Source organism: Protopterus annectens, chromosome 1.part0, assembly GCF_019279795.1.
Source record: "Protopterus annectens isolate FY-2018-M chromosome 1.part0, PAN1.0, whole genome shotgun sequence".
Taxonomy (NCBI): Eukaryota; Metazoa; Chordata; order Ceratodontiformes; family Protopteridae; genus Protopterus; species Protopterus annectens.
Genome location: NC_056725.1, coordinates 1724037664 through 1724063184, shown reverse-complemented (window position 1 = coordinate 1724063184; position 25521 = coordinate 1724037664). Strand labels below are relative to the sequence as shown.

The following is a 25521-nucleotide window of genomic DNA, read 5'->3' as shown; positions in this document are numbered from 1 at the left end:
TTGCATCTGGTGCAAACGGGCCAATCTATCAGTGAGGCCAGTTTGCTCCCACATCACTAGGGGAATTGATGACAGCACCCGGCTTGCAGTCATCTGCAAACTTGGTCAGCAATTTGGGTTCTATCAGTGAGCCAGTTTGCTACCCATCTGGTAACATATAGATTAATGCCTAGGCGAGAGAGTTTATCTATTATACCTGAGTGCGGAACAGTATCGAAGGTTTTGACCAGGTCAAGGTAGGTGGCGTGCACAGTCTTCCCCTCATTCAATACCTTGGTGACTGTCTCAAAGTCGTCAAACAATTTTAACAGGTATGACCTCCCCTTGACAAAACCAAACTGTGTGTGATCAAGTGTCTGGAGGTTGCCAATGTCCTTGTTAATGAGGTCCATGATAAACCGCTCCATGGCCTTGCAGACCAGGCTAGTTTGGCTGATGGGTCTATAATTTCCTGGATCGGTGGACGCTCCACCTTTGTGCAAAGGGATGACAGTTGCTGCCTCCACTCAGCTGGGACCAAGCCGGTACTCAGACTTTGGTTGAATAGGATGCCTAATGGTGCTGCAAGTTCCTGCCTGAGTTAATGTAGGATGCAGCCTGGAATGTTATTGGATCCCACGGAGGCTGTATTTTTTGCCTTTGAGAGGGCAGTGATGACTTGCTCTCTAGAGATGGGGGAGGGGCAGGTACTGGGGATGTCCTGTTTTACTGATGGGGGCAGAGGGGTGAGGTTTTCACTGAACCTGTCTTTCAACAGGTTGGCTATATCTACAGCATTTGTGTATGTGGTGTCCTTTACCACCAGTTCTGAACAGATCTAGGTGCTTCTCTTGAGACTCCGGACATATGTGAAGACCTTATGATTACCTTTAGTAGATGTAGCCAGTTTGGACTCAAAGTTTGCTTTGGAGGATTTCACTAGTGCTCTTATTTGCTTGTTCAGGCTAAGGAGAGCTTGCTTCCAATTAGGCACCTGCTCCTTCTTGGTCCTGGACAGCAATTTTTTTCCTTTTATTATAGAGTTTATTTATTGCAGATGCCCACCAGACAAGTTTACTCTTCTTTGAGAAGGATGATTTTGTCCTGTCGGTAATTCCTAATTCCATGCAGCTATACAAATGCTCATAATAGTGCTTTGGTTCCTATGGAGGAGAGGGGGCTGTGAAGCTGTTTCTACCTTCCCCTCAGGAGGTTGTAATCAGCTTTGGAGAAGTTTTTTTTGGTTGACTCTTGCTGGGGGGGGGGGGTCAGGGGAGATGGTGACTTCGAAAGTGACCACTTTGTGGTTGGATCTTACCAGGGATGATGACATTGTGGGGATGCTGCAGTGGTTACTCATGGTGGTTAAAACAAAGTCCAAGATATTTTCATCTCTTGTGGGGGTGTCGACCAACTGGTCCAAGGCATTTGCATTGATGAAATCATTGAATCTCTGGACATTTGTGTTTTGGCATGAGTATTTCTTCCAGTCTATGGTTTGATAGTTAAAGTCGTCCAAGATCAGGGTAAAGGGTTGAATCAGATTTGAAGAGGTCCAGATAGGTGGAGTGAGCATCTTGAGGCAAAGTTGGAAGCCTATAGCTAGCTATGATTTGAATAGGGGTCTTGTCAATTTTTAACTGCACCTGGAGTATTTCCTGTGTGTTTGACAGGCCTGGAGGTATATCTTTTATATACATTGCAACTCCACCTCCGTTTGTTTTGCTGCCCATAGTTTGGGGTCTGAATGTATGACAGGATAGAGTAACCTAGTATGGCTGGAGTGCTCTCTGCAGCTTTGAACCAGGTTTCTGTGACTGCAAAAGATGTCAGCATCTTCCAGGGTTAACAATGCTTGCAACGAGTGCAGTTTCAGTTTTAGACTCCTAGCATTTAGCAGCATGACCTTTAATTTGCGTTTTGATGAAATTTTCATGTTGGCAGATTTGACCTCACTGCATTGCCTAAAAAATGCACTATGGGGGAGGCAAGAGCCTTTGCCAGGAGCCTGAAGCCCAAGGGAGACAGATGCAGGCCATCTCTGGCAAAGCATTGTCGTTTGTCGATCATGTCATCCCAGGCTGTCAGGTACTGGATCCCCTCTCAATGACACCAGAAACTAAGCCAATTGTTAAAGTCAACAATTTCCTGTTTGTAATGAGGCATCATTCTGGGTGATGGTAGAATGCTGCTTAAGGCTAGGAACATACCTGCCTGGGACACAAATTCAGTGAGCTTAATCATTTATCTCTTCATACTGTCCAGGGAGGTACGCCTCAAGTCATTCACTCCAACATGGACTATGACAGAGTCATAACAGTACCTGCTGACAGACTCGAGTGCATGTGGTGGATTCTGCCTCCCGACAAACAAATAACCGTGACTTTCTCCTTATCCAGCCTGGTGAGGGGCACATCTGTGTGTCTCACAATGGAATCTCCTATGACTAATATGCTGGGTTTATGTTTAGGCCTTAGTTGCCATGAGACACAGGTGAGTGGACTGTGTGGTGTGTGGTGTGATGGGCATTGGAGTTTGCGTGTGTTTTTGCCTCGGAGGTCTCTGTTGTTTGGGTATGTTTTTGTTGAGGACTTCCGCATATGTGGGGGGGTGTTGTGTAGGTGTGGGTGGTGTCTGAGGAGTGATATTCGTGTTGACAACTTTCTCAGTGCCACATATACTGGCTTATGGGGGAAGAGAGCAATGACACTAAGTGCCTGATGTAACTGCATCTCTTAAAAATTGTGTTCCTAGGTGGTAGTAGTATAGGATTGTCCGTGTCCATGAGGCAGTTGCTACACTTTATGCAAGACCTAGCAAGGCTGCAAATATAATGCATTCGCATTAAAATTGCTCACATTGGACTTTTGCTATGAGGATGCCCTCGGACCTTAGCTATACTTTTGTCACTCACACACACACACAAACATTTGAAAATATTAAGAGTAGAATTAAGACAGCAGCAATTAATCATATGTAGGATTACACTACTACAAAATATTATCATAAAACAGGAATATTTAGATGTTGATGATGGGCACATCATAAACATTGATCAAAAGGTTGCAAAAACAAGCTAAAAAAAACGGCACCTCACATCTAAAGCCTCATGGCTTCTGAGGGTCATTAGCCATCCAGACTAGTGGCCTAGTTTAATTTTTGTTTCCAACAAAGTATAGAAATCTCCAGCAAAATCAATCAGTTTCTCCAGAAATCCTGCCTTGCATGGTAAGAGAAGAGCTTATTTACTTAACTGCAGCCTTTCTGAACAAGCATAAAATGCAAAGTCAGCCTCTATAAGCCTTGTTACTGACATCTTGACCTTTCAAACTATGAATTATGTATGTTACGCTCTATGCTTAAATATTTACATTTCTAAAGGCGTGAAAATTTTTTGCTGGTGTTCTCTTTAATTCTTCATATTTATCATCTAAAATTATCTTAGCCTTTCTCAGACAGCCATTCTAAAATATTGGTGGCTCTATATTAAGCACATCAAATCATGGCATTTAATCTTTAATCTTATCTCACGTCTTAGAAAACAATAGGAGGGTGGGTTCACAGACAGATTATGGTACTATGAGTGTAAAGAGTGCTTCCAAAAAGGAATGTAAATGATTCTCTTGTAGTATCCAACAAATTATGGGTGGTATTCATATGCATTTTCGTAGTGGTGATCCATGAAGAGCGGCACTATGTGGATATGCAAATACCAGACTTTCAGCATGAATACATACCATATTTCTTCGTAAGTAAGACCTAACCAGAGAATAAGGCCTAGCATGGTTTTCCAGGGTGGTCTTGATATAAGCCTTACCCCAAAAATAAGCCCCAGTTAAGATGGTCAACAACACACGACGAACATGTTGAATTATAATATAATATTATTGACACCCGTTGACTGAGGTTATCGTACTCTGCTCACCATTTTTGGACCATTCAGACACCCATCTTCTTCTCTTTGTAGAAAGTCATTAAGATTCTTTCCCTGGGAGTCCTCAACGATTCTTACTGTCACCCTAATCATCACTCACAGTTGACGGTTGAGATCCTTGGCCCATAAACACTGGCAGGTGTACTTTGATTGGTCAAAGTACAGACAACACGCGTAAAGCGCATGCACTTGATAATGAACGGCTGTGGCTGTGTCTTCTTAACTGTCGCCATTTTGTGTTGCTACTCCGGTCTTGTAAGTCTTCAATCCCCCCCCCCCCCCCGAAAAGATGACTGCAAAAAGAGCTATTCCGTCGAGTACAAGAAAGGAATTGTGGAGGACTCCCGGGGAAAGAATCTGATGGCTTTCTGCAAACAGAAGAAGTTAGATCTCCAAATAGTCCGAAAATGGCGTGCAGCATATGATATCCTCAGTCAACAGGCCGACGAGGGAAATGTAAGTGTAAGTGTGGATCAGGTCGGCAACCATTATTTCCTGAGGTGGAAGACATCATCTGTGAAATGGATTGCTAACAGGAGAGCAAAGGCTATGGTTGTGCACAGGGCTGATATTCAAGGAATCCTACAAGGATGCATGGATCTTGCCATCCCTAGCAAAACCAAGACTCATTCCTCTAAGAAAAGGAAACCAATCTGGTGGACCCCTGCCATAAACAGGCTATACAACAGAAGGAAGAAACTAGTTCAGAAAAAAAGCAAATCCCAAGAAGGAAAGATATCCCTGATCAGTATCTGTAAGAAACTAAAGGTCCCTCATAAAATCATCCAAGGCTAACTTCGAAAGAAAAATAGCCAAGGATTCAAAAGATAACCACAAAGCCTTCTTTAGCTATGTTAAGAATCTAAGTGGCAACTCACAGATATGTACTAAACTAGTGCAAAATAGCACAAAATATACTGAACCTACTGATATTGCCAACATCCTGGAAGATAGATTCAGTGCAAACTTCACCCCCCTCTCACCCCCAAAAGTGCCCATAACAATACCAGAAAAGTGTAGTGTCCCGGAAATCACAGATGCACAGGTGAAAATAGCCCTTTCAAAAGCTAAAAACACAGCGTCAATGGGGCCAGATGGTGTCCCAGGCTGCATCTTGCACGAACTACAGAATGAACTAACCCCCCACCTAAACACGCTGTTCAACCTCAGCCTCTCCACAGGCTATGTGCCCACAGAATGGCACACAGCAACGGTTATTTCACTTCACAAAGGAGGGGCCACAACTGACCCTAGGAACTATTGCCCCATAAGCCTGACTAGCCTGGTCTGCAAGACTATGAAGCGCATCATCATGGAACTCACTAACAAAGACAATGGGAACCTCCAAACACTTGACCTGACCCAGTTTGGCTTTGTTAAGGGCAGATCATGCCTACTAAACCTGGTTGACTTCTTCGAGACAGTCACCAAGGCCATAGACGAGGGAAAGGTTGTTCACACAGTCTACCTTGACCTCGCCAAAGCTTTCGACACCATCCCCCACTCAGGTATTACAGAAAAATTCACCAGCCTGAACATAAACCCCTACATCACGAGATGGGTTGCCAACTGGCTTACAGACAGAACTCACACAGTATGAATAGAGGGCTCCAGGTCTGACTCTAAACCAGTCACAAGTGTTGTCCTGCAAGCCTCTGTCCTGGGACACCTACTGTTCGGCATATACGTCTCAGAAGTACAGGCAAACACAGGAGGACTATGGCTAACCAAGTTCACCGATGACTGCAAACTGGGTGCCATAACTGACACTCTGGTTGACACAGACATCCTCCCAAAAGGGACTTATTGAGATGGACAACTGGTGTCAAAGTCATGGCCTCAAGCTAAATGCCAAAAAATACATAGTTATCCCGTTCAGGAAAAACAAAACACCCACGAATTACCACATAGGTGGCAGCCCCCTTAATACAGAAGAGGTAATAAGAGATGTGGGGACTCCGGTAGACAGTAATCTCTCCTTTGACAATCATATTGCCAAAGTAGTTAAGAAATCCTTCTATGTGGCCCATCTAATTACTAAAGGGTTCTAGAAATAGAGGTTATAGCGCACACCTGTCACTCATCAGACCCATCACAGAGTACAATGCCCCATTTGGGATGTACCTCACAAGACACTTCCAACAGCTGGACAGACCATAAAAGTACCTCACCAAGAGGATTAACTGGCCTCAAACATATGTCCTATGCAGCCCGACTGTACTCAGTGGCATATCACTTACTCAGAGGTGATCTCTGCCTGACTTACAAAGCCATGTCCAACTCAGAATTGATGGACATGCTCCACCTAAAGAAATCCGAGCCACGCGCTCTAGTGAGCTAAACCTCGTCATAACAATAAATAGAACATGCTGGAGGGATAGATTCCTGTCACAGAGACTCCCCATGCTTTGGAACAAAATTCCAAACTACATTAGGCAGAGCCCCTCACTAACACTCTTCAAGAGAAACCTTGACAAGTGGATGGGTAACAGAAAATACACCCCCTGGGATCACTTTATTGGCTCTGCTTGACAGAGGATCAGTTAATTAATCAATGGGGCAGCGAAAGTCGACACACTCTGGCTAGGCTTATAAATGCCCTCGGGTAGATAGCCTAGTACCTACCTAGGAACCTATAAGCATTTGCCCTTGCAATGGCACCACAGTTAGAAATATCCCCAGAAGAATTCTAAGCATCACAACATTGGCTGGATGGCTTCCTTCAGCGATATGAATGGTCTTTAAGAAGATCAACAACACTGTTCAAGCTGGAAGATACTGAAGTTATTAAACGTGCACTTGCATTCAAGTCCTTTGTTGATAGCATCGACTTTTCTAAATACCAACTCTCCAACATGATTGCTGTGGATGAAACTGCAGTGTTTAAGGGCCAAGGATCTCAAACAACAATTGATCAGAGGGGTGCCTCGTCCATCTATATTCACTCCACTGGTTACGAGAGTGCACGTGTTACCTGTATTTTGGCAATTCATCTAGATGGAAAGAAAAACCCACCTCTAATCATTAGTAAGGGCAAGTAAGATAAGAGTGAAGTGTTTCAGGCATTTACATTCTTGAAACCAAAAAAGTCTGGTGCACACAAGCAGTTATATGGAAGTGGGTCGATGTAATGCTGCCACTTGTTTTGCGAGGTGGCAAAAGAGGTCTGCTAGTCTAGGATTCAGCCAGCACTCATCGTGCTAAAGACATGAAGAAATTCCTTGCACGGAGAAGAATAGATCAAATAAGGATTCCCGCAGGAATGATTGCCTATCGCCAGACTCTTGATATTGCAATAAACAAGCCATTCAAAGACCATTTGCGCATGGAACTCAATGACTACATTGAAAATAGAATGAAGAGAAATCAGCATGGAAACTTTGTGAAGCCTAGCCTGCAAGAGGTCGTGACTTGGGTGAAAAATTCATGGGATAAAATCAGTGACAGCTGTGTTGTCAATGCACTATGAGCAGGCTACTCAGACAAGCAGTGCTCATTCAAGGAGAGCTCTATTGCTAGGCACGACAGACTGAGGCCAATGGTTCTAAGGGAAATGGAGTCGCAAGAAATTCAGGCCAGAATTTGGTAGTTGGAGACTTATGACAATGTTCCAGAAGAAGATGACATGACTGTATTTAAATAATTTTTCCATTATCGGGGCAACAGAATGGATTGCTTCTGCTTTCAGTTTTATTCCCCTCCACCAATTCACATCTATTGAGATTTTTCTGCACTTTCTGTTAAGCATGAAATATTGCACTGTGAAAGCCAAAGTGCAAATATTCTGAAGTTAAAATGTTTGTTGCACTGTTTATGTAGAATTCTCACACAACTGTTCACGCGTTACTTAGAACTGTTGCCCAATAACAGAAAAGTACCAAATAAATGTCAATTTGTGAACATGAATAAATGTTGATTTTTGTACATGAATAAATGTCGATCTGTGTACATGAATAAATGTAGATTGTTGTACCGGGGGGTTAAATAAAGCATCCCTTGATAATAAGCCCCAATGCATCTTTTAGCGGGGGAAGAGTACAAGACCCGGTCTTATTTTCGGGGAAATACGGTACATGCAAAGGACTTGTTGTAAACACAAACCTCTATTGCAAAACATAACATGCTTAATGCATAAGTGATAAGGGTACATCTACTAAGCTGTTAAGGGGCTTTTTATGTATGCTTACAGTAAGTGGCAGTTTTCCAGGAGAATACGAAGATGTGAGGCGACACTGGTTGAGGCTGTGCATACCTGGACATGTTACTGATGGAGGTCGCTTGGGTAAAAAGTTTCATTTTGGGGCTTGTGCATACATATTACTGAAGGAGTTGTTTGGGTAACTATTTCATTATGGTGCTTGCGTATACTAGGACACATCACTGAAGGGGGTCACTTGGGTATATGTTTCATTTTGGTGCTTGTGCAAACTAGGACATGTCAGTGAAGGGGTCGCTTGGGAGAATGTTTCATTTGGTGCTTGTACATACCTGGACATACTACTAAAGGGCTTGTGGAAAGGTTTCATTTTGGTGTTTGTGCATACTAAGACATGTTAGTGAAGAGGTTGCTTGGGTGAATACTTCATTCTGGTGCTTGTGCTTACCTGAGCATATCACTGAAGGGGTCTCTTGGGAAAAAGTTTCATTTTGGTACTTGTGCATATTAGGATACATTACTGAAGGGGTTGCTTGGGGAAATGTTTTATTTTAGTGTTTGTGTACACCTGAACATTCTACTGAAGGGGTCGCTTGTAGAAATAACTCATTTACATGTCAGGGAAGTGCTTCAGCATACATGGTCAAGACTGCTGAAGTGATCGCTAGGCAAAATAATTTAGTTTGTGTTATTTTAGTGCTTGTGCACATTTAAGACAAACTAATGAAGGGTTGCTGGGGGAAATAATTTGTATGTCAGGAAGTGTTTGAGCATATTTGGACAAACTACTAAAGGAATGGCTGGGTACAAGTTCACGGACTGCAACATTAATATTAAAGGCAAAGCATTACTTTTAATAATGGATGAGCGTACCACATGGATGTCGGACTATGAATTGCTAAACTTACTCATTAGCACATTACACTTTACAACGCTTCTCATTTGTATTTCATTTTTTAAGGCATTTCACATTACCATAAATGGCCTCTATGAATCTTGCCTCTGTTACGCTCATTCATACACATCAGGAACACCCCTATCACGTGTGGGCAACCAACTATGAAAACCGGCCTATAACGCAATACATTAGAAAAACTAAATACCCCCAATAAAAATAAAAGCCACAGAGTACCTGGCATGATGGAATAATCATAATCAGAAATCAAGACAAAAATATTTATGCAAGAATGCCATACAGGACCTTTATTTAAAAGGAAAATCCTGCCTCTTTAACTTCATTAATTTCTTTGAAAAGTAACTGAAGCAGTGAAAACTAGCTATGCAGTATCTACAGCTTATGTGGACCTGGCCAAGGCTTTTGTCACTATTCCCCATTAAGGCATTAGTAACAAAGTTGTAAGTCTGAATTTAAGTCCTTATACTGCACAGTTGATAGCAAACTGGCTGTCTGACAGAAATCACGTGGTTAGAATAGCAGGTACCACTTATGAAAGCAAAAACATTAGCAGTGTTGGGATCTCTCCTATTTGCCAAATACTAGGCCAACACTCATGGCATACAGTCACATTAATTTGCAGACAACTGTCAATTGTGTGTTATCTGATCTTCTGCTAACCAAGTTAACAGCTGGTGCAAGGAAAAGGGGCTCAAATTAACTGGGAAAAATGTAGAATAGTTTACTTTGTTAAAACATTTTTACATATATAAGTGACACACCCTTCTTATCAGATAATGTTGTAAGAGATCTAGGCACTTTTCTTGACAATTCCTTATCATATGACCACCATGCTTCCACAGAAGTTCGGAAAGCATTTAGCTCATCTAATTTCTAAAGACAAGTCCACCAGATCCAAGGAGGTCTTAATTCTAAACCTCATATCTCAAGCCAAACTATTGTTGAATATAATGCACCTGTTGGCATGTATTTGTCAACACAAATCACTCAACTTAAGAGACCTAAGAGTGATAACTAAAAAGATCAGTTGCTCAAAAAGCTTAGTTTTCAGGACAGACTAGTCTTCTCTTTTTGCTCAGTTTCTTATACACTCCTCCATGGATAACTGTGTCTAGTCACTGAAGCCATGGAAGACCAGACTCCCTTTGACCTTCTAATTCTTCACAAAACAAATGGTGCCTCAAATATCCAATTAACGGAGCTAAAGCTTCATTAAATGATTACTAAAACACACTGGCATGATATGGTCGTATCCCTCACTTCTGGAACAGACATCCACTACATGTCAAGTAGATAAGCAGTTCTGCCACCTTCAAGGCAAACCTAGGTAACTGTACTGGTGGCCTTAAATTCTCCCTGGTCTATCATGTCTTGCACTGAAGCTGAAGAAAACTTTTGAAAGTTTTTTTTTTTTTTTGGCAAGGCTTGTATTGGTCTGCAGACTGACTGTGTAGTACTTGCCTATGAACCTATAAACTGCATAATCAAAAAGCAATTAAAGTAGATGAACTAAAAATAAGCAAATTCTGAACAAAACCTAGGATAAAACAGCTAGAGCATGTACTAAACAAAATACATTTCAATATACAGATGAAATAATGACTATGGAAACATATATTTAAATAATAAATACAGATGAAATAACGACAATTGAAATACTAATTCAAATACTACCACCAAATAGTAATAAATATATAAATGCCAAAATTAAAAAAATAAAAAGAATGCAATATCTCAAAATCAAAATAAATGTTCAACATTTCAAATAAAAAATGCTTATGGAAGAAAGTACATTTAAATAGTACTGAATTGAGTCACATTAAAGTTAAAACAAACATAACAAAACAGTCTACCAAATTCACAAAGAAACAAATTTCAATATTGCAAATAGACTTTTGCTTACAGAATGCAACATAAAAGTATATTTTGCATTCAATATCAGACTTTGAAAAAATGTATGTATTACTACAATCAGGGTATGTGCCTCTGAAAAGGAGGAAACATTGATTTCATGCAGGTGAGGACCTAAAGATATACCAATAAACTAAATTATTTTTGACAGTTCAGCTGAACAACATTTCTAAATGGTTGCTGTTTTTTAAGTTACCCTCTCTCTTGAGAAAGAATTTCTCATAATAGTAGATGTTTTCATGATCACTACTGAAGTAGCCTTAGCTATACGAGTTATATCGTGCTAAGGGTGTTAAACCCTTCAGAGCTTTCCTGCCAGCAGAGAGAGGGAGGCTTAGCTGTGAAAAGACGAGGTAAAAATAAATAAATAAATGTCCACACTCTGGAATAAAAAATGCACCAAAAACAAGGGGGATGGCGGGCTCAGCTTACACAACTGTACTATATTCTTCATATTGATCACTGCTGCAGTGGCCTTAGCTGTATGAGTAGACTACTATAACGAACTATATTTGGGAGGTGGAAGGAGAAGGGTCCAGGGGCCCCTGGAGAATGGTCCTAGCACAGCATGATCTAGACCTAGAGAAGGAATCCAGCTTATAGTGCTTTATAGAAGTATGTACAGATATCCAAGTAGCAGCTTCTAGAATACTTCTAGAATCCACTCCTTTCCAAAAAGCCAAAGAAGATTCTAAGGTCCTAGCAGAGTGGGCCTTGACCCTGGCTGGAATAGATTTGTCATGGTGAATATAACAAAAGTTAAAAGCACTTTAGACAACCATTTAGAAATTATCTATTTTGATACCAGTTTTCCCCCTTCTTGCCTTCACAAGAAATGAACAACTGATCCAATGATCTAAAAGACTTAGTTCTGTCAAGATACTACCAGAGTTGCCTGTGGACATCAAAATTATGGAGCATATTTTCTCCCTCATTTTTAGGTTCAGGAAAAAAAAATGGGAGATTGATAGTTTGACTTAAAGTAAACTCGGATACCCCTTTAGGCATCAAAGTATTAGTTCTCAAAGGAACCCTTGTCTTATGGAAGATAAAGTAGGGTTGACTAACCATACAAGTTTCCAACTCAGACACCCTTCTTACAGAGCTCAGAGCAATCAGTAAAACCACTTCCAAGTTAAGAACCTCAAGTCAGCCAGACTAGGTGGTTCAAAAGGAGCACATGTTAGCTTCTCTAACACAAAATTAAAATTCCAAGGAGGGGACACCATTTTTCTTGGAAACCTCTAATACAGAAACTCCTTTCAAAAACATTTTTGACACGAGAATGCACTGAAAGAGGAGGATCTATTGGCAGACATGCTGAAATAGCTGATAAATGAACCTTGACAGAGGAATAAGAAAGGCCACAGGATAGTAACTCTCACAAATACTGTAAAACCAGAGACAACTAACCCTGAATGGGTGCTGGTTATGTTGCTGGCACCAACTAGAAAACATTTTCCATTTGCTAATATATGGCTTTCTAGTCACAGGCTTTCTTGCCTTCATGAGTATCTGCTGCACACCCTCAGTAAACAGGTGCCTAAAAGGAATTAAGACCCTATCATCCAGGCAGTCAACTGAAAATGACTGATGTCAGAAGTATCAAACACCCCTGTTCTTGCGCGAGTAGATTCATTCTGTGAGCACATTTGTAGTAATTGCCCCTGGCCATTTCCAACAGAAGAGAGAACTACAGTTGCCTGGGACAGAAGGGGGTCACCAGCAATGATTCTGGGGGATTCCTTCTGAATCTTCAGAAGTATCTTTGATATTAGTGGAAAGGGTGGAAAGGCATATAGGAACATTCTTGTCCAAAGAAAAGAAAAGGCATCTGTCTTCCAGGCCTTACTGAATGGAGTCCTGGAACAGAATTTTACCAGTTGATTATCCAGACAGGAGGCAAAGAGGTCTATTTAACAAACTCCCCACAGATGACTCAAATATTGGAAAGACCCCAGATTTAGTTTCCATTCATCAGGGTCTGCCCTGATCCTAATCAATTTGTCTGTCACACAATTTTGCTCTGACAGAATGTAAGATGTCCACAGAGTGAGAATGTGCTGTGAAGCTGTATCCCAAGCTAACATGGCTAGTCTACAAAGGGGATAATGTGATATCATCTGTAACCACTTGAAGAGGTTACAGGGAACGAAGATGGTTCAGAGAATTGAGTGCCTTAATTTGGGCAAGTATCTCCTTGACATTTATGTGCTTGCATTTGTCCTTGGTGTCCAACACCCCTGCACTTTATCTCTCCTAACATTTCTCCACATGCAAAGTCTGAAGCAACTGTGGTGACTGACTCTTTGCAGCAGGGAGGAAGAAGGGGAGACCTTGATTTATGGATATCAGTTGTTGCCACCAAGTGATTTCTCTTCTGAAAAAAACCCAGTACTGGGATCTGAAAAGATAAAGGGTGTTGATGCTGGGGACCAAAAGAGTCCATACTACTATGGTGCAGCGGTTAGAGTTGTTGCCTCACAGCAAGAGGCTCTCCGGTTCGATTCTCGGCTGGAGTGCCTTCTGTGTGGAGTCTGCATGTCCTCCCCACAATCGAGTGAATTTAAAGACATGCAGGTAGGTGCGTGCTTGTGTGGGTGTGCCTTCTTTGAAGGTTGGGTGCTGGGCTGGCAACTTGACATCGTAAAAATTCACTGCCAATCATTAGTAGACCGGAGTTCCGCTGTGGTGACCCCTAACCGGGAAAAGCCGAAAGATTTTTTTTTTATATCTATCTTTCTCATGTGGAGTCTTGCCAGGGGTCTTATGAGGATAACAGATGCCATGAGGTATTCCCTTGCAGTGACTGAAGTATAAGATCCATTTTTCTTGTGTACGAAAAGCTCTTTGAACTATGGAGTCTAGTTGACATCCCAGGAACACAATCCTGTAAGAAGTGGTCAAGAAAAACTTTTGAATGTTCTCTTGGAATCTCACCTTGACCAAGAGATCTCTCAACCAACAGAGAGATTCCTGACATTTTGAAAAAGACTCTGCAAAGATAAGCAACTCATCTAAATGCAGAAAAATGTGGATACCCTGTAGCCTGCAATGACCTAAAATTTGAGCTGGACACTTTGTGAGCATTCTTGGTGCAGTGGATAGTCCAACCGATGAGGCAGATAAATTACAGTTGTGTAAAATCTTACCATAACAGTGGAGGTCCTTCTCTTCACTGTTGCAGTATTCCAGCATCTGGCCAGTATACCAAAGCCTTTAGAACTTACAGGCACCGTACATCACATGTATGCTCCCTGCACAAGGCATAGGGCATTAAGGTGATGTACGGACATACACATTTCAGAACTGAAAAGTACCAGGAGGAACCGAATGTCCCTGGGGACCAGGTAGAACATGTTTATCCCGAAGGAGAAAAGAGAGAAGCACCCCAGCCAGGAGGACAAAGAGAACAGGTTAGAGCAGAAGGGAAAGAGGGAAGGAGCTAATACTGCAGTGACGAGAAAGGACATTTACTGTTATTGTACAATTTTACACAACTGTACTAGGTCCTTTCATATCACTGTTGCAGTATTCCTGACATTAGGAAGAATACAAAAGCTCAAGAGGGAACCTAAGAGGAGGAGGATGGCACTGATAAGCCCTCAAAAAATCCATGCAGGATACCCCTAGCAAAGCCAACTCTAGCTCTAGAAATAAAATCCAATTTATAATGCTTAGTGAAGGTATGGACAAAAGACTACATAGCAGCCTCAGTGATGGAACTGGTATCCAGCTCTTTGAAGAAAGCACCAGAGGAAACAACAGCTGTGTTAGAGTGTTCACAGAAGAGGAAAGACATTTGCCATGAAAAAAATAATAAAAATAGATGCCTTTAGAAATCTAGCAAGAAATGGTCTTCTTAGAAATTAGGTAGGAAACAAAAAGCTGCTCAGATTTGCGAATAACTAAGTCTATCCAAGCAATATCTCAGTCGTTTATGCAAGTTAAAGGTGTGAAGAATCTTCTCACTGGCACACTTTAGAGAAGGAAAAAAGGAAGGCAAATGAATAGACTGATTAAGGGACAACTCACTGACCATCTTGGGCATAAAAGAAGGATTAGTACAAAGAGACACACTGTCCCTGTGAAAAACTAAGAAGAGAGGGACAGCCATTAGAACCTGAAGTTCAGAAACCCTCTTGGCTGAAGTAAAAGCCAAAAGAAGAACAGTCTTCCCAGTACGATATTGTAAGGAAGCTGAAGCAGCAGGCTCAAAAGGAGCCTGAGTCAATTTTTCAAGAACAAAATTGAGATCCCTTGAAGGCAGAATAGGCTTCCTGGGAGGCCTGATATGAAGGATGACATTGAGAAACTGTTTGAGCTTATTCACAGCTGTAGCCCAGACGAGCAACCAGGAGGATAGCCAAGTCTAGTGATGGGCATTTGTAGCCCTCAGAAAGAGGACAGTTCACCTTTTCCTCAGAGGACTTAAAAACCCATCTGAAGTTAAAGAGACTTGAACTGGAGGCCAAACATTTAGAATTGGAAATCAGGAGAGAGACTGCGCCATTTAGAGGCCGAAGAAAAGGAGAAACAGATGGAATAAGAATCAGCAGAGAGACTGCGGCATTTGGCGGCTAAAGGGAATGAAAAGCAGCGTCAATATGAGGGGGATATGCTGACTCTTTGACAGAGTCATAGAGGTAATGGGGAAGGGAATAACCAAACCTCAGAAGCAATAAAGGTCAGTAAATTTCTTCCACAGTTTACAGAGGGTGATACTCTTTTCAAATATATGAATAAAACTTTCAAAATAATGTAAACAGTACAATGCTGACCAAGGGCTCCGGGTACGGTTGCTTACCCCCTTACTCCACGATTAAGCTGCAACTGCAGTTTCCAAATTATCATAGTTTAAACAATCAGTATCAGGCAAAGTAAAACAATATTTATTGGAATGTTTTACGTTAACACATCAAGCTTACAGAAAAAAACGTTTTGTGAGCATAGACACAAGGCAGATGAAAGTGTATGTGATTATATCACTGAGTTAATGAGGTAGGGGTGTGACATCACCACTTTTGAAAGGCTGGCAGACCTTCTGGCGAGGGAACAAGCCCTTAGCACTTTGCCTGAGGACATGAGAATCTGGTAGGCAGACCGGGAGTGTAACTCTGCAGATGAAATGGGGGAAAAAGGGTATCTCTGCTTAGCAAACAGGGTATCACTGCACAATAAGGGGACACCCATTGCTGCATATAGATATAATGTAACCCACGGTTGTCAGCCTAAACTATCCGAAGAGAGTCCATCAGTAACAGGGGAAGCCACTAGCTCAGGTAAACAGCCAGGATCAAGGCTTGGATGTTTTAAATGTAACCAGTGGGGCCATGTAGTATACAGATTTCCATGGAAGCAAGGTGGGAAAAAAAAAGATGAGGGAGCCAGCAAATGGGAATAACAGCATGCCAGTGGTAAGCTGTCTGGAGACAATAGGGATACCAAACTATCACCGGCGTTTATATCCTATCTTAGTTGATAGAAGACAGACCACCACCAAGACAGACAGAGCCTCTAATGTAACCATTGTGAAGCCTTTTGAGGTTAAACAGGAGCAGTACTTGCTTTGGCAGTCCACTCCAGTCAAAGCTTTAAGAGGGACCCCATTCCAAATGCCTTTGGCCAGGGTTCACCTTGACTAGGAGGGTGGAAAAGGAAGCAATCAAGTAGGTGAGGTGTGTTTGAGGATATCCCTCCAGATGTCTTGATAGGGAATGAAACTGATAATGCAGTACCTTGTGTGCATGCAGTGACATGCAGTCATGCTTGGAGACAGACATGTGGGTCTGGTTGCCTGGGGGAGACCCAGACAGACCCCATACCTGAAACCAGGGCTGGTGAGGTGGCTATTTCAGGGAGAGAGCTACCCTGTAGCAGTGAGCATGAAGGTGAGCCACAGCGGCTAGTAGGTACTGAAGTTCCTTTTAAAAGAGTGACTGCAAGGGCACAGGTGAGTGGTAGTATCCAGGCTGACAGTGAGGCACCACTGTCAGAGGATACCAGACTTCCTGTGGAAGGGAGCTGGGAAGGTTCACAAAGGTACAACTAAGACAGGCTCAGCTCTCGGACCCTACACCAAGAGGCTTGCGGGAGGTAGCTAGGGAGGCACTTGATCCTCAAGGGAAAAGGGGAGTCTGTATACAGGAACAAAAGATTACCATACAGAGAGTGGGCACCTGAGGGAGGGTTAGAGGATGAGGTAATAGAGCAGTTGGTAGTGCTTATAGACTACCATCTAGCACTTCTAGCTATAGCCTATGCTATTCCTTTTACAGGTCATATCCGAATAAAACATACCAAGAGATGTATTATGTAGAACTTTTATTGGCCTAGCATTGCAAGGGATGTAACAGGGTACTGCAGGACCTGTGAGCAGTGCCAAAAAGTAGGCAAGGCAGGAGATGCCTTTGTCTGGGACTGAGTAGCCATGTCAGAGGGTAGCTATGGATAATGTGGGGCCTCTGAGTACCCCAAGTTCCATTGGGGAGAAGTATATCCTGGTGGTAGAAGATTATGCTACTAGATACCCTGAGGTGGTAGCTCTGTCCTGTATGGAGGCAGAGAAGATGGCAAATGAAGTGCTAGAGATTTTCAGCAGGGTTGGTTTCCCCAGAGAAATACTGAGTGATAGAAGTGCTAATTTCATGTCAGACCTGCTGTCCTCTCTGTGGAAATGCTGTGGGGTGAAGCACCTAAAGACCACCCCTTACCACCCCAAACTAATGGTCTTGTGGAAAGGTTAAACTCTACACTAAAGAATATGCTAAGGGCATTTGCAGACCATTTTAAAATAGAGTGGGGCAAATATTTTCTCCATCTGCTGTTTGCATACAAAGAGATACCCCAGGAATCCACAGATTTTTCACCCTTTTAGTTGCTGTACGGGCATAGGGTGAAGGGGTGCCTTTAGATTTCATGTGTGATGAGTTGAAGGGTGAATATGATTCCCACAATGAGTCTGTTGTGGCATATGTCCTAAACCTCATGATATGGCTTAGGGAGCTCATGGGCTTGGCCCAGGAGAACCTGGCAGGAGCCCAATAGCAGAAAAAGGTCTGGTATACCAGGAATGTTCGAGCCCAAGAGTATGCTGTGGGACAGCAGGCTTTAGTGCTCATTCCTGTCAGACACAATAAACTGCAAGCAGCTTGGGGGAACCCTTCAAAGTGGTAAGGAAGGTCAGAGATGTTAACTACATGTTAATCCTGATAGGCACAAGGCAGGGGCACAAACTGTATTATGTTAACATGATAAAGCCTTACCATGACAGGGAGGCCCTGGTGCTGAGTATTTGCAGTCAATGGCAGTCTGAAGGGGATCTGGTGACTCATCTCCTCAGTGAAACTCAGACTGACACCTCAGTGGAAGGGGTCAGCAATGCAAATGCAGATGGATTCTCAAGACAGGGTATGGGTTAATGTATTCCCAGACAGACCACTTCCTCTCAAGCAAAGTTTCTTCAGGGTCACTTGAGAAACTAGCTGGAGGCTTCAAAGGGGGGAAAGATGTGATGATGTGAGGTACTGCCAGCTATGCCAGGAGAAGTAGGGCAGTGGATGTGTAACATATGCCAGCATAACTAGCGGGAGTTTTGTAAAGAATTATATACTATTTGTATATCAAACTGATTTATACAGGTGCTTGTTGAAAATGTATTTGTAAAGCTGCTTGTGTTAAGAATGTACCAAAAGTGGGTCCTGCTGGACAAAAAAGAAATACACTTGTATGTCATACGGTAATGTACCTGTTGAAATAAATATATTGCAACAGAGGATACTGGAAGAGAAGAGGTTAATCTTAGTCCAGCTAACTTTGAAAAATAGTCTAAAATTAAATTATCTGGTTTAGGCCATAAAGATTGTATCTTGCAGTTCGGATTGCACCCAGAGATGGAATGTCTGTGAAAACCAGGACTGGGAATCCTATTCTGTTGCCCTTAGGGGTGAACTAATTGCTATACTGGTAGAGTGGAAATTTCGCAATGGTTTTATAGCTTCCAGATGCTAGAACACATTCTAACAAAGCTCTATGTGTGTGTATGGTAACACAGAGGTACTAGATTCTGGTTCAGTTTCTAGTAAAGGGGTAGTATGGGAACTAGACGTCGGGTGACCAGATGGATGTGATGTCATTCTGTAATGCAGCACTGAAATGGACTTTTAATACTAGATGAGACAGATGTCTCAGGGGCAGTCTGTTTTTGAAGCCTAACAAAGAAGGATCCCTCACTCACATCATCTTACCTTGCTTTAGTAAGTAACCAGGGAACAGTAATTCTTTAGATCATTCAGGAAAACATAGTAAGATTAATTAAGTATTGTTTTTCTGTATCTGTGTGAATCTTTCCATTTGTGTTATTTTAAATATTTCCTGTGATTGACACTCTATTACTGCAAATAGATACAGTATTTTCATGTTCTTTTTTTTATTAATTACTATTAAATATATTTAAACTTTTCATTGTGGCTGGTCTTTTAGAAAAAATATTTAAACCTTCGAGAGTACTTATATTTATTTGGTGACACTGTGGCTGCTTCTGTAAGCTTTGTTGAACTAGTCAAGCACTACCATTTATATCAGTATTAATTTTACTCAGTATAATTGGGTACCCTTGTAAGAGCCTTAGAGCAGCTGGCTGGTGGCAGTATAAAGTACAGTTTTGTACCTACCATAAATGTAGATGTTCGAGTGTATACCCTGCTGCAGTCATCACACTTGGGTTATCCTGCCGTCAGGCGGTCCCGCAGTGGGCCCGAATTCCAAAGTCTTGGTCCGGCGTCAGTTGTCGTTGCTTCTTCCCTGATGTCAGTGCGCCAGGGGTATATAAGAGGCATCCAACGCCATTTTCTTCAGTTTTTCTTGCCCCAGATGTCAGGTGCCCCCCCAAAAAGGTGGTCAGTAGACAGTACCAATAATAAAAGTTTAGAACAAACAAAACATCCCTCCAGCTATAAACAAATACACCACAAAGGTTGTATCGGATTTTAAGGTATTGAAAGGTTTCAGTTAGGTCAGAGGGGATGGAGGGAGGGTAACCTGGACTGCAGCAGGGTATACACTCGAACAACTACATTTATGGTAGGTACAAAACTGTACTATGTTCATCGTGTTACCCTGCTGCAGTCATCACACTTGGGTTGAATCCCAAAGCTAAGGATGGGAGGTGGAGTCAAACAGGGTTAGAGGAGGCTAGAATGCCCAGCAAAACTGCATTGGCAAAGCCAGCTCTAGACTTAGAGTAAAGTGGTAAGTGATCGTGTTTGGTGAAGGTGTGTACTGAACTCCAAGTAGCAGCTTCCAGAATATCCTTGGTTGGCACCCCCCTGAGGAAGGCTGCAGATGTAGCTGCTGTTCTGGTGGAGTGGGGCCTTATGCTAGCAGGAACTTGTTTTCCATGATGGGTGTAGCAAAAACGTATGCAATGTCCTATCCATTTGGAAATGGTCTGTTTTGACATAGCCTTTCCTTGTGATGCTGTAGCATAGGATACAAAAAGCTGGTCAGATTTTCTGAAAACCTTAGTTTTATCCAAGTAGTAACGTAGTTCCCTGTGAATGTCCAAGGAGTGCAGGAGTCTTTCTCCTTTGTTCTGTGGATTTGGGAAGAATGTGGGTAAATGAATGGTTTGATTTTGAGCCACACTGGATACCACCTTTGGCATAAAGGAGGGGTTAGTTCGTAGAGAAACTCTGTCTTGATGAAAAATGAGAAAGGCTCTACTGCCATTAGTGCCTGTAGCTCTGAGACTCTGCTGGCTGAAGTAATTGCTAGCAGCAGGGCAGTCTTCCATGATATAAACTTTAAATCAGCTGAGAAAGCTGGTTCAAAAGGTGGCAGCGTAAGTTTTTCCAGACCAAAGTTGATTTCCCAAGTTGGTGTTGGTGCTGTCCTGGGAGGCCTAATGTTTTTGGTCTCTCTGAGGTACTGCCTTAGAAGTGGATGTGAAAATAAGGGAGGATCCGTGTTGTAGTGAGCTGAAATAGCTGAGGCGTGGATTTTAACAGATGAAAAAGAAAGTCCTTTGTGTAACATCTCAGTTAAATATTGTAGTATCTGAGGTATGTCCGGCTCAAGGGTATTTTGGTCTTTAGCTTGGTTCCAGGCACAAAATCTTTTCCATTTGTCCGAGTAGGCTTTTCTGGTGCTGGGCCTCCTGGCCTCCAGAATGACATCCATAACAGCTTGTGAAAGAGGAGCTGGCTGGTTGCTTAGGTGATTTGCCATGCAGCCAAATTTAAGGTTTTGAGCTGGCTGTGTAGAATCTGACTGTCTTGCTGTGTGAGCAGATGAGGAATTTGTGGTAAAATCCAAGGTGGGCCATGTTCCTTAGTAGTGGGTACCAGTGCTGGCGTGGCCAGTCTGGGGCAATGAGTATCATCCGGGGTCTCTCCATCCTGTCAGCAGCACCTTTGTGAGACGTGGCACTGGAGGAAAGGCATATACTGTCAGCATTTTCCAACTGAATGAGAGTGCGTCCACTTTCCAAGCTTGATGGTGAAATGTCCTGGTGCAAAATTTTGATAGCTGATAGTTTTGGGGGTTGGCAAACAGATCTATGTCTGGGCGCCCCCAGTTTTGAATTATCATTGCAAAGACTTGTGGATCCAGTTTCCACTCGTGGGGATCCATGATGTTGCTGCTTAGGTCATCTGCCAATGTGTTCTTTTTTCCTGGCAGGAATTGAGCTTGTAATTGAGCTTGGTAAGCCAGTGCTGTGTTCCATAAGGTCATTGCCTGCATAGAGGGTAGGAGTGCGTACCCCTTGCTTGTTTATGTACCACATTACTGTGGTGTTGTCCCTCCTTATTATAAGCTGTCCTGGATGTAAGAGGTCCTTGAAGGCTGTCAGAGCATTCTGTACAGTTAGCATTTCTTTTTGATTGATGTGCAGATTTCTTTGATCTGCAGTCCATATGCCTTGAATGCACTTTCCTGCCATGTGTGCCCCCCAGGCACAGTTGGATGCATCTGTTGTCATAATTTGCCTGGCTGGGGGTAAGGTGAAAGGCTGACCCTTGTTGAGGTGACATGCCTGTGACCACCATAGAAACTCCTGTTGAAGGCAGGGAATGAGAGGTATCATTGTTTCCAAGCTATGGCTGTGTTGAGTCCATACGCTTTTCAGGTACCATTGTAATTTCCTCATATGCATTTTTGCAAATGGTATTAGTAGTATGCAAGATGCCATGAAGCCCAAGGCCTGCAGAAATTTTCTTGCAGGGAGTTGGGCCTTTGTTGCCATTATTCTGAAGTATTGAGTTAGTTATAGTTGTTTGTCTGGCATCAGATAAGCCATCTGGGCCGTTGTAGTCAAGCTGGCACCCAGGAATGTTATATTTTGTGAGGGCACTAGTTTTGATTTCTTTTCGTTTACTGTGTACCCTAGGCAACTTAGAAGGTGTTTTACAAAAGCCAGATGTTGTAAGAGAATGTCCTTGCTTTCTGCTTGGATTAGGCAGTCGTCCAGGTATGGGTATATTTTAATTCCTCTTTGTCTGCAGTATGCAATTACTGGTGCCAGGCATTTTGTGAAGACCCTGGGCGCAATAGATAAGCCAAAGGGCAGTGCAGAGAATTGATAATGGGTTGAACCTGCAATGAAACAGAGGTATCTTCTGCAATTTTGTCTGATAGGGACATGCAGGTATGCCTCCTTGAGGTCCAACGTTACTAGCCAAGCTTTTTTGCCCAACATGGGAAGAAGCTGCTGTAGTGTTAGCATCTTGAATTTGGGTACTTGCAAGAAGGTGTTTAGAATCGAAAGGTCCAGAATGGGTCTCCAAACATTGTCCTTTCTGGGGACTAGAAAGAGCCTTGAGTAAAATCCTTGGCCTGGCTCCTGTGTAGGTACCAGTTGAATGGCTCTCATGTCCATGAGAGCTGTAATTTGTTTTTGTGCCTCTGCCCATTGATTTTGTGGCAGGTTTGGCATTCCTTTTATCCTTGGCAAGGTGTGGAAATGGAATCTGTATCCTTGTGAGATAATGTCTAGGACTCATTTGTCCTTTGTGATGATGCGCCAGTTGTCTGCAAAAAGTGCTAATTTTCCTCCCAAGGGAGCTGCCAAGAGAGCTTTGCTTGGCAGTCTGAGGTTTAAGTCATTGTGTTTGTCTTCTAGTAGTTTGGGACCTGTCTTCTCCTCCCTTCTGTGTTGCAGTGCCCCATTGGCGAGGTTTGTAAAGGGTTTGTGCTTGACCTCTGCCCCTTAGGCATCTGTATTTACCCCTCTGTGGTCTGTCAGAAGCTGGAAAGGACCAATTTTTTGTTGGCCAATTTCTGCTGAAGTGTGGGGGTTGTACCTGTAAGAAATCTTTGACCGTCTGCATAGATTTTGCCTTATCCTCCATTTTCTTTAAAACCTCTTCTGCTTTAACTCCAAACAAGACATCCTGCTGTAAGGGTGCATCTAGTAACTTTGTTTTAACATGATCAGACAGAGTTTGTTCCTTTAACCAAGCATGCCTACGTATAACAGACCCAGTAACAGCTGCTCTACAGGAAGCTTTCAAGGAATCAAATCCACATTGTAAAGTATGTTTGCCCACCTGTTCAGCTGCAGCAACAGATCCTGAATTTCCTTGAATTCAGACTGTTGAGGATGCGTGCTCATCTTTTGTTTTATTTGAGAGATTAGGAATTGCGGGTATTTCAGCATGTGAAATTGACAATTTAGTGCTCACATAGCTAGAGTAGCTGAGGTGTAAACCTTCTTCCCCCACCTATCTAGTGCTCTGGAGTCCCTTTCAGAGGGTACAGGATTTTTAGCCATAGAAGCCTTAGCCCCTTTGGGACCCTGGGAGGTTGTCTCTGGGTCAGCAGCAGGGCTTTTGTAAAGGAATTTGTGTGAGTCAGGCACTCTATAATATCTGTCTGGTTTGGCTGGAGCAGGAGGCAGAGAATCTGGATTTAGACTAGATTCTAAGTAAACATCATCCACAATGTCTAAAAGTGGAGGGATAGCAAGTGGTCTGTGCTGGGGGAGTAAAAGAAACTCTCGGAGCCTTTTCTTTGAGTCAGAGTAGTCCTGACCTTCCCAGTGGAAATGTTCCCTCATATTTTGTAAGGTTTCCCCAAAGGAATAGTCTTCAGGGGGAGAAGCTGAGGAAATAGAATCTTCAGCATCTGAATCTTCATAAAGGGGAAAGGAGTAATCCTGTTCCTCAGAGGAGCCTGAGGAAATTGACAGTTGATCAGAGGAGGCATAATCCTCCTCTTGTCTAGGCCTTTTGTCTGGGGGGGGGGGGTTGGGAACCCCTGATTAAAGAAATCAAATCTTCAGCCATTTTAAGCATCTGTTTCTTAGGCATGGGGCCTTGAACTGGAGACTGAAGTGCAGTCTTTTTTGGTTTTAGAGGAGTCTTAAGCTTAGCATAAGATTTTATGGTGAGAGTAGTCGGTCTGAAGACACCTTTTGAAACCGAAGGTGTTTCCACAGCACCGGCTTCTCCTTCTGCAATGTTGTCGGTAGGGCCCAAAGATAATGGCTGTGTCAGCCTAGAACTCTCTGCTTGAGAATCTGAAGTGGTCTGGGGTTGCAATTCTGCGGTCACCAGGGGCTGCGTAGGCGCCTCACTGAAAAATGCAGAACCGGAGACCATCCCAGCCGAGGCCTCAGAGTCTGGCTTGGATCTAGGCTGCCTGTCTTTATCTTTGCATTTTTTATGCATGCCAGTAGTCAGTTGCTCTGACGGCATAGTGTAATTAAATTTCCTACCGAAGTAGTGTCGTGCAAAATCAAAGCGTCGCTTTATAGTTCGCTTATTGAACCTAGCACAAAACCGACAACCAGTGACGTCGTGGTCTGGGCCTAGGCAAGGTATACAATAAGAATGAAAGTCCTTATGAGGTATTTGCTTCCCACAAGAAATGCAATTGTTAACTTTTTCTGACATCGGACTGAGGCAAGAAAAGGTTCCCCAACGGGGTACTTAGCTTTGAAGACTTCAGACTGAAATTCGATTCGAAAATCTCAGGTGTCGGCCGACCGGCACTTGCGAACTGCTTCTGCTTCGGGCACCGCATGGCAAGAAAAACTGAAGAAAATGGCGTCGGATGCCTCTTATATACCCCTGGCGCACTGACGTCAGGGAAGAAGCGACGGCAACCGATGCCAGACCAAGACTTTGGAATTCAGGCCGACTGTGGGACCGCCTGACGGCAGGATAAACCAAGTGTGATGACTGCAGCAGGGTAACACGATGAACATCTACCTTATAGTCTGGGCAAACGTAGCAGAGTTAGTAAATCTGTGCCAGCCTTTTCTGTGTGTGTCTGTGTCTGTCTGTGTCTGTGTCTGTGTGTGTGTCTGTGTCTGTGTGTGTGTCTGTGTCTGTGTGTGTGTCTGTGTGTGTGTCTGTGTGTGTGTGTGTGTGTGTGTGTGTGTCTGTGTTAAAATCAAATTTCAAAGAATGTGCGTGTCAGCTACTTGGAGCAGGGACACAAAGCACTGGTTTTACAGAGAGAGAATGGTGGGCACAACAAGGAAAACCTTCCCGTTTCCCTCTCCCAGGACTGACAAGAGTGGTTCTCCAGTGCCCATTAAGGGAACCCCAACTGCCACAGAGAACATGGCTAACCCCCATTGCAAAGTGGCTATAGATGCTACATCTGAAGGATCTGGGG

At 42.9% G+C, this 25521-nt stretch overlaps 1 protein-coding gene across 2 annotated transcripts in view; it reads right to left on the bottom strand.

The window, feature by feature from the left end:
- Positions 1–25521, bottom strand: part of STXBP5 (syntaxin binding protein 5) — a 3006986-nt gene that overhangs the window by 2850970 nt on the left and 130495 nt on the right. The gene's annotated exons all lie outside the window — the stretch shown is intronic.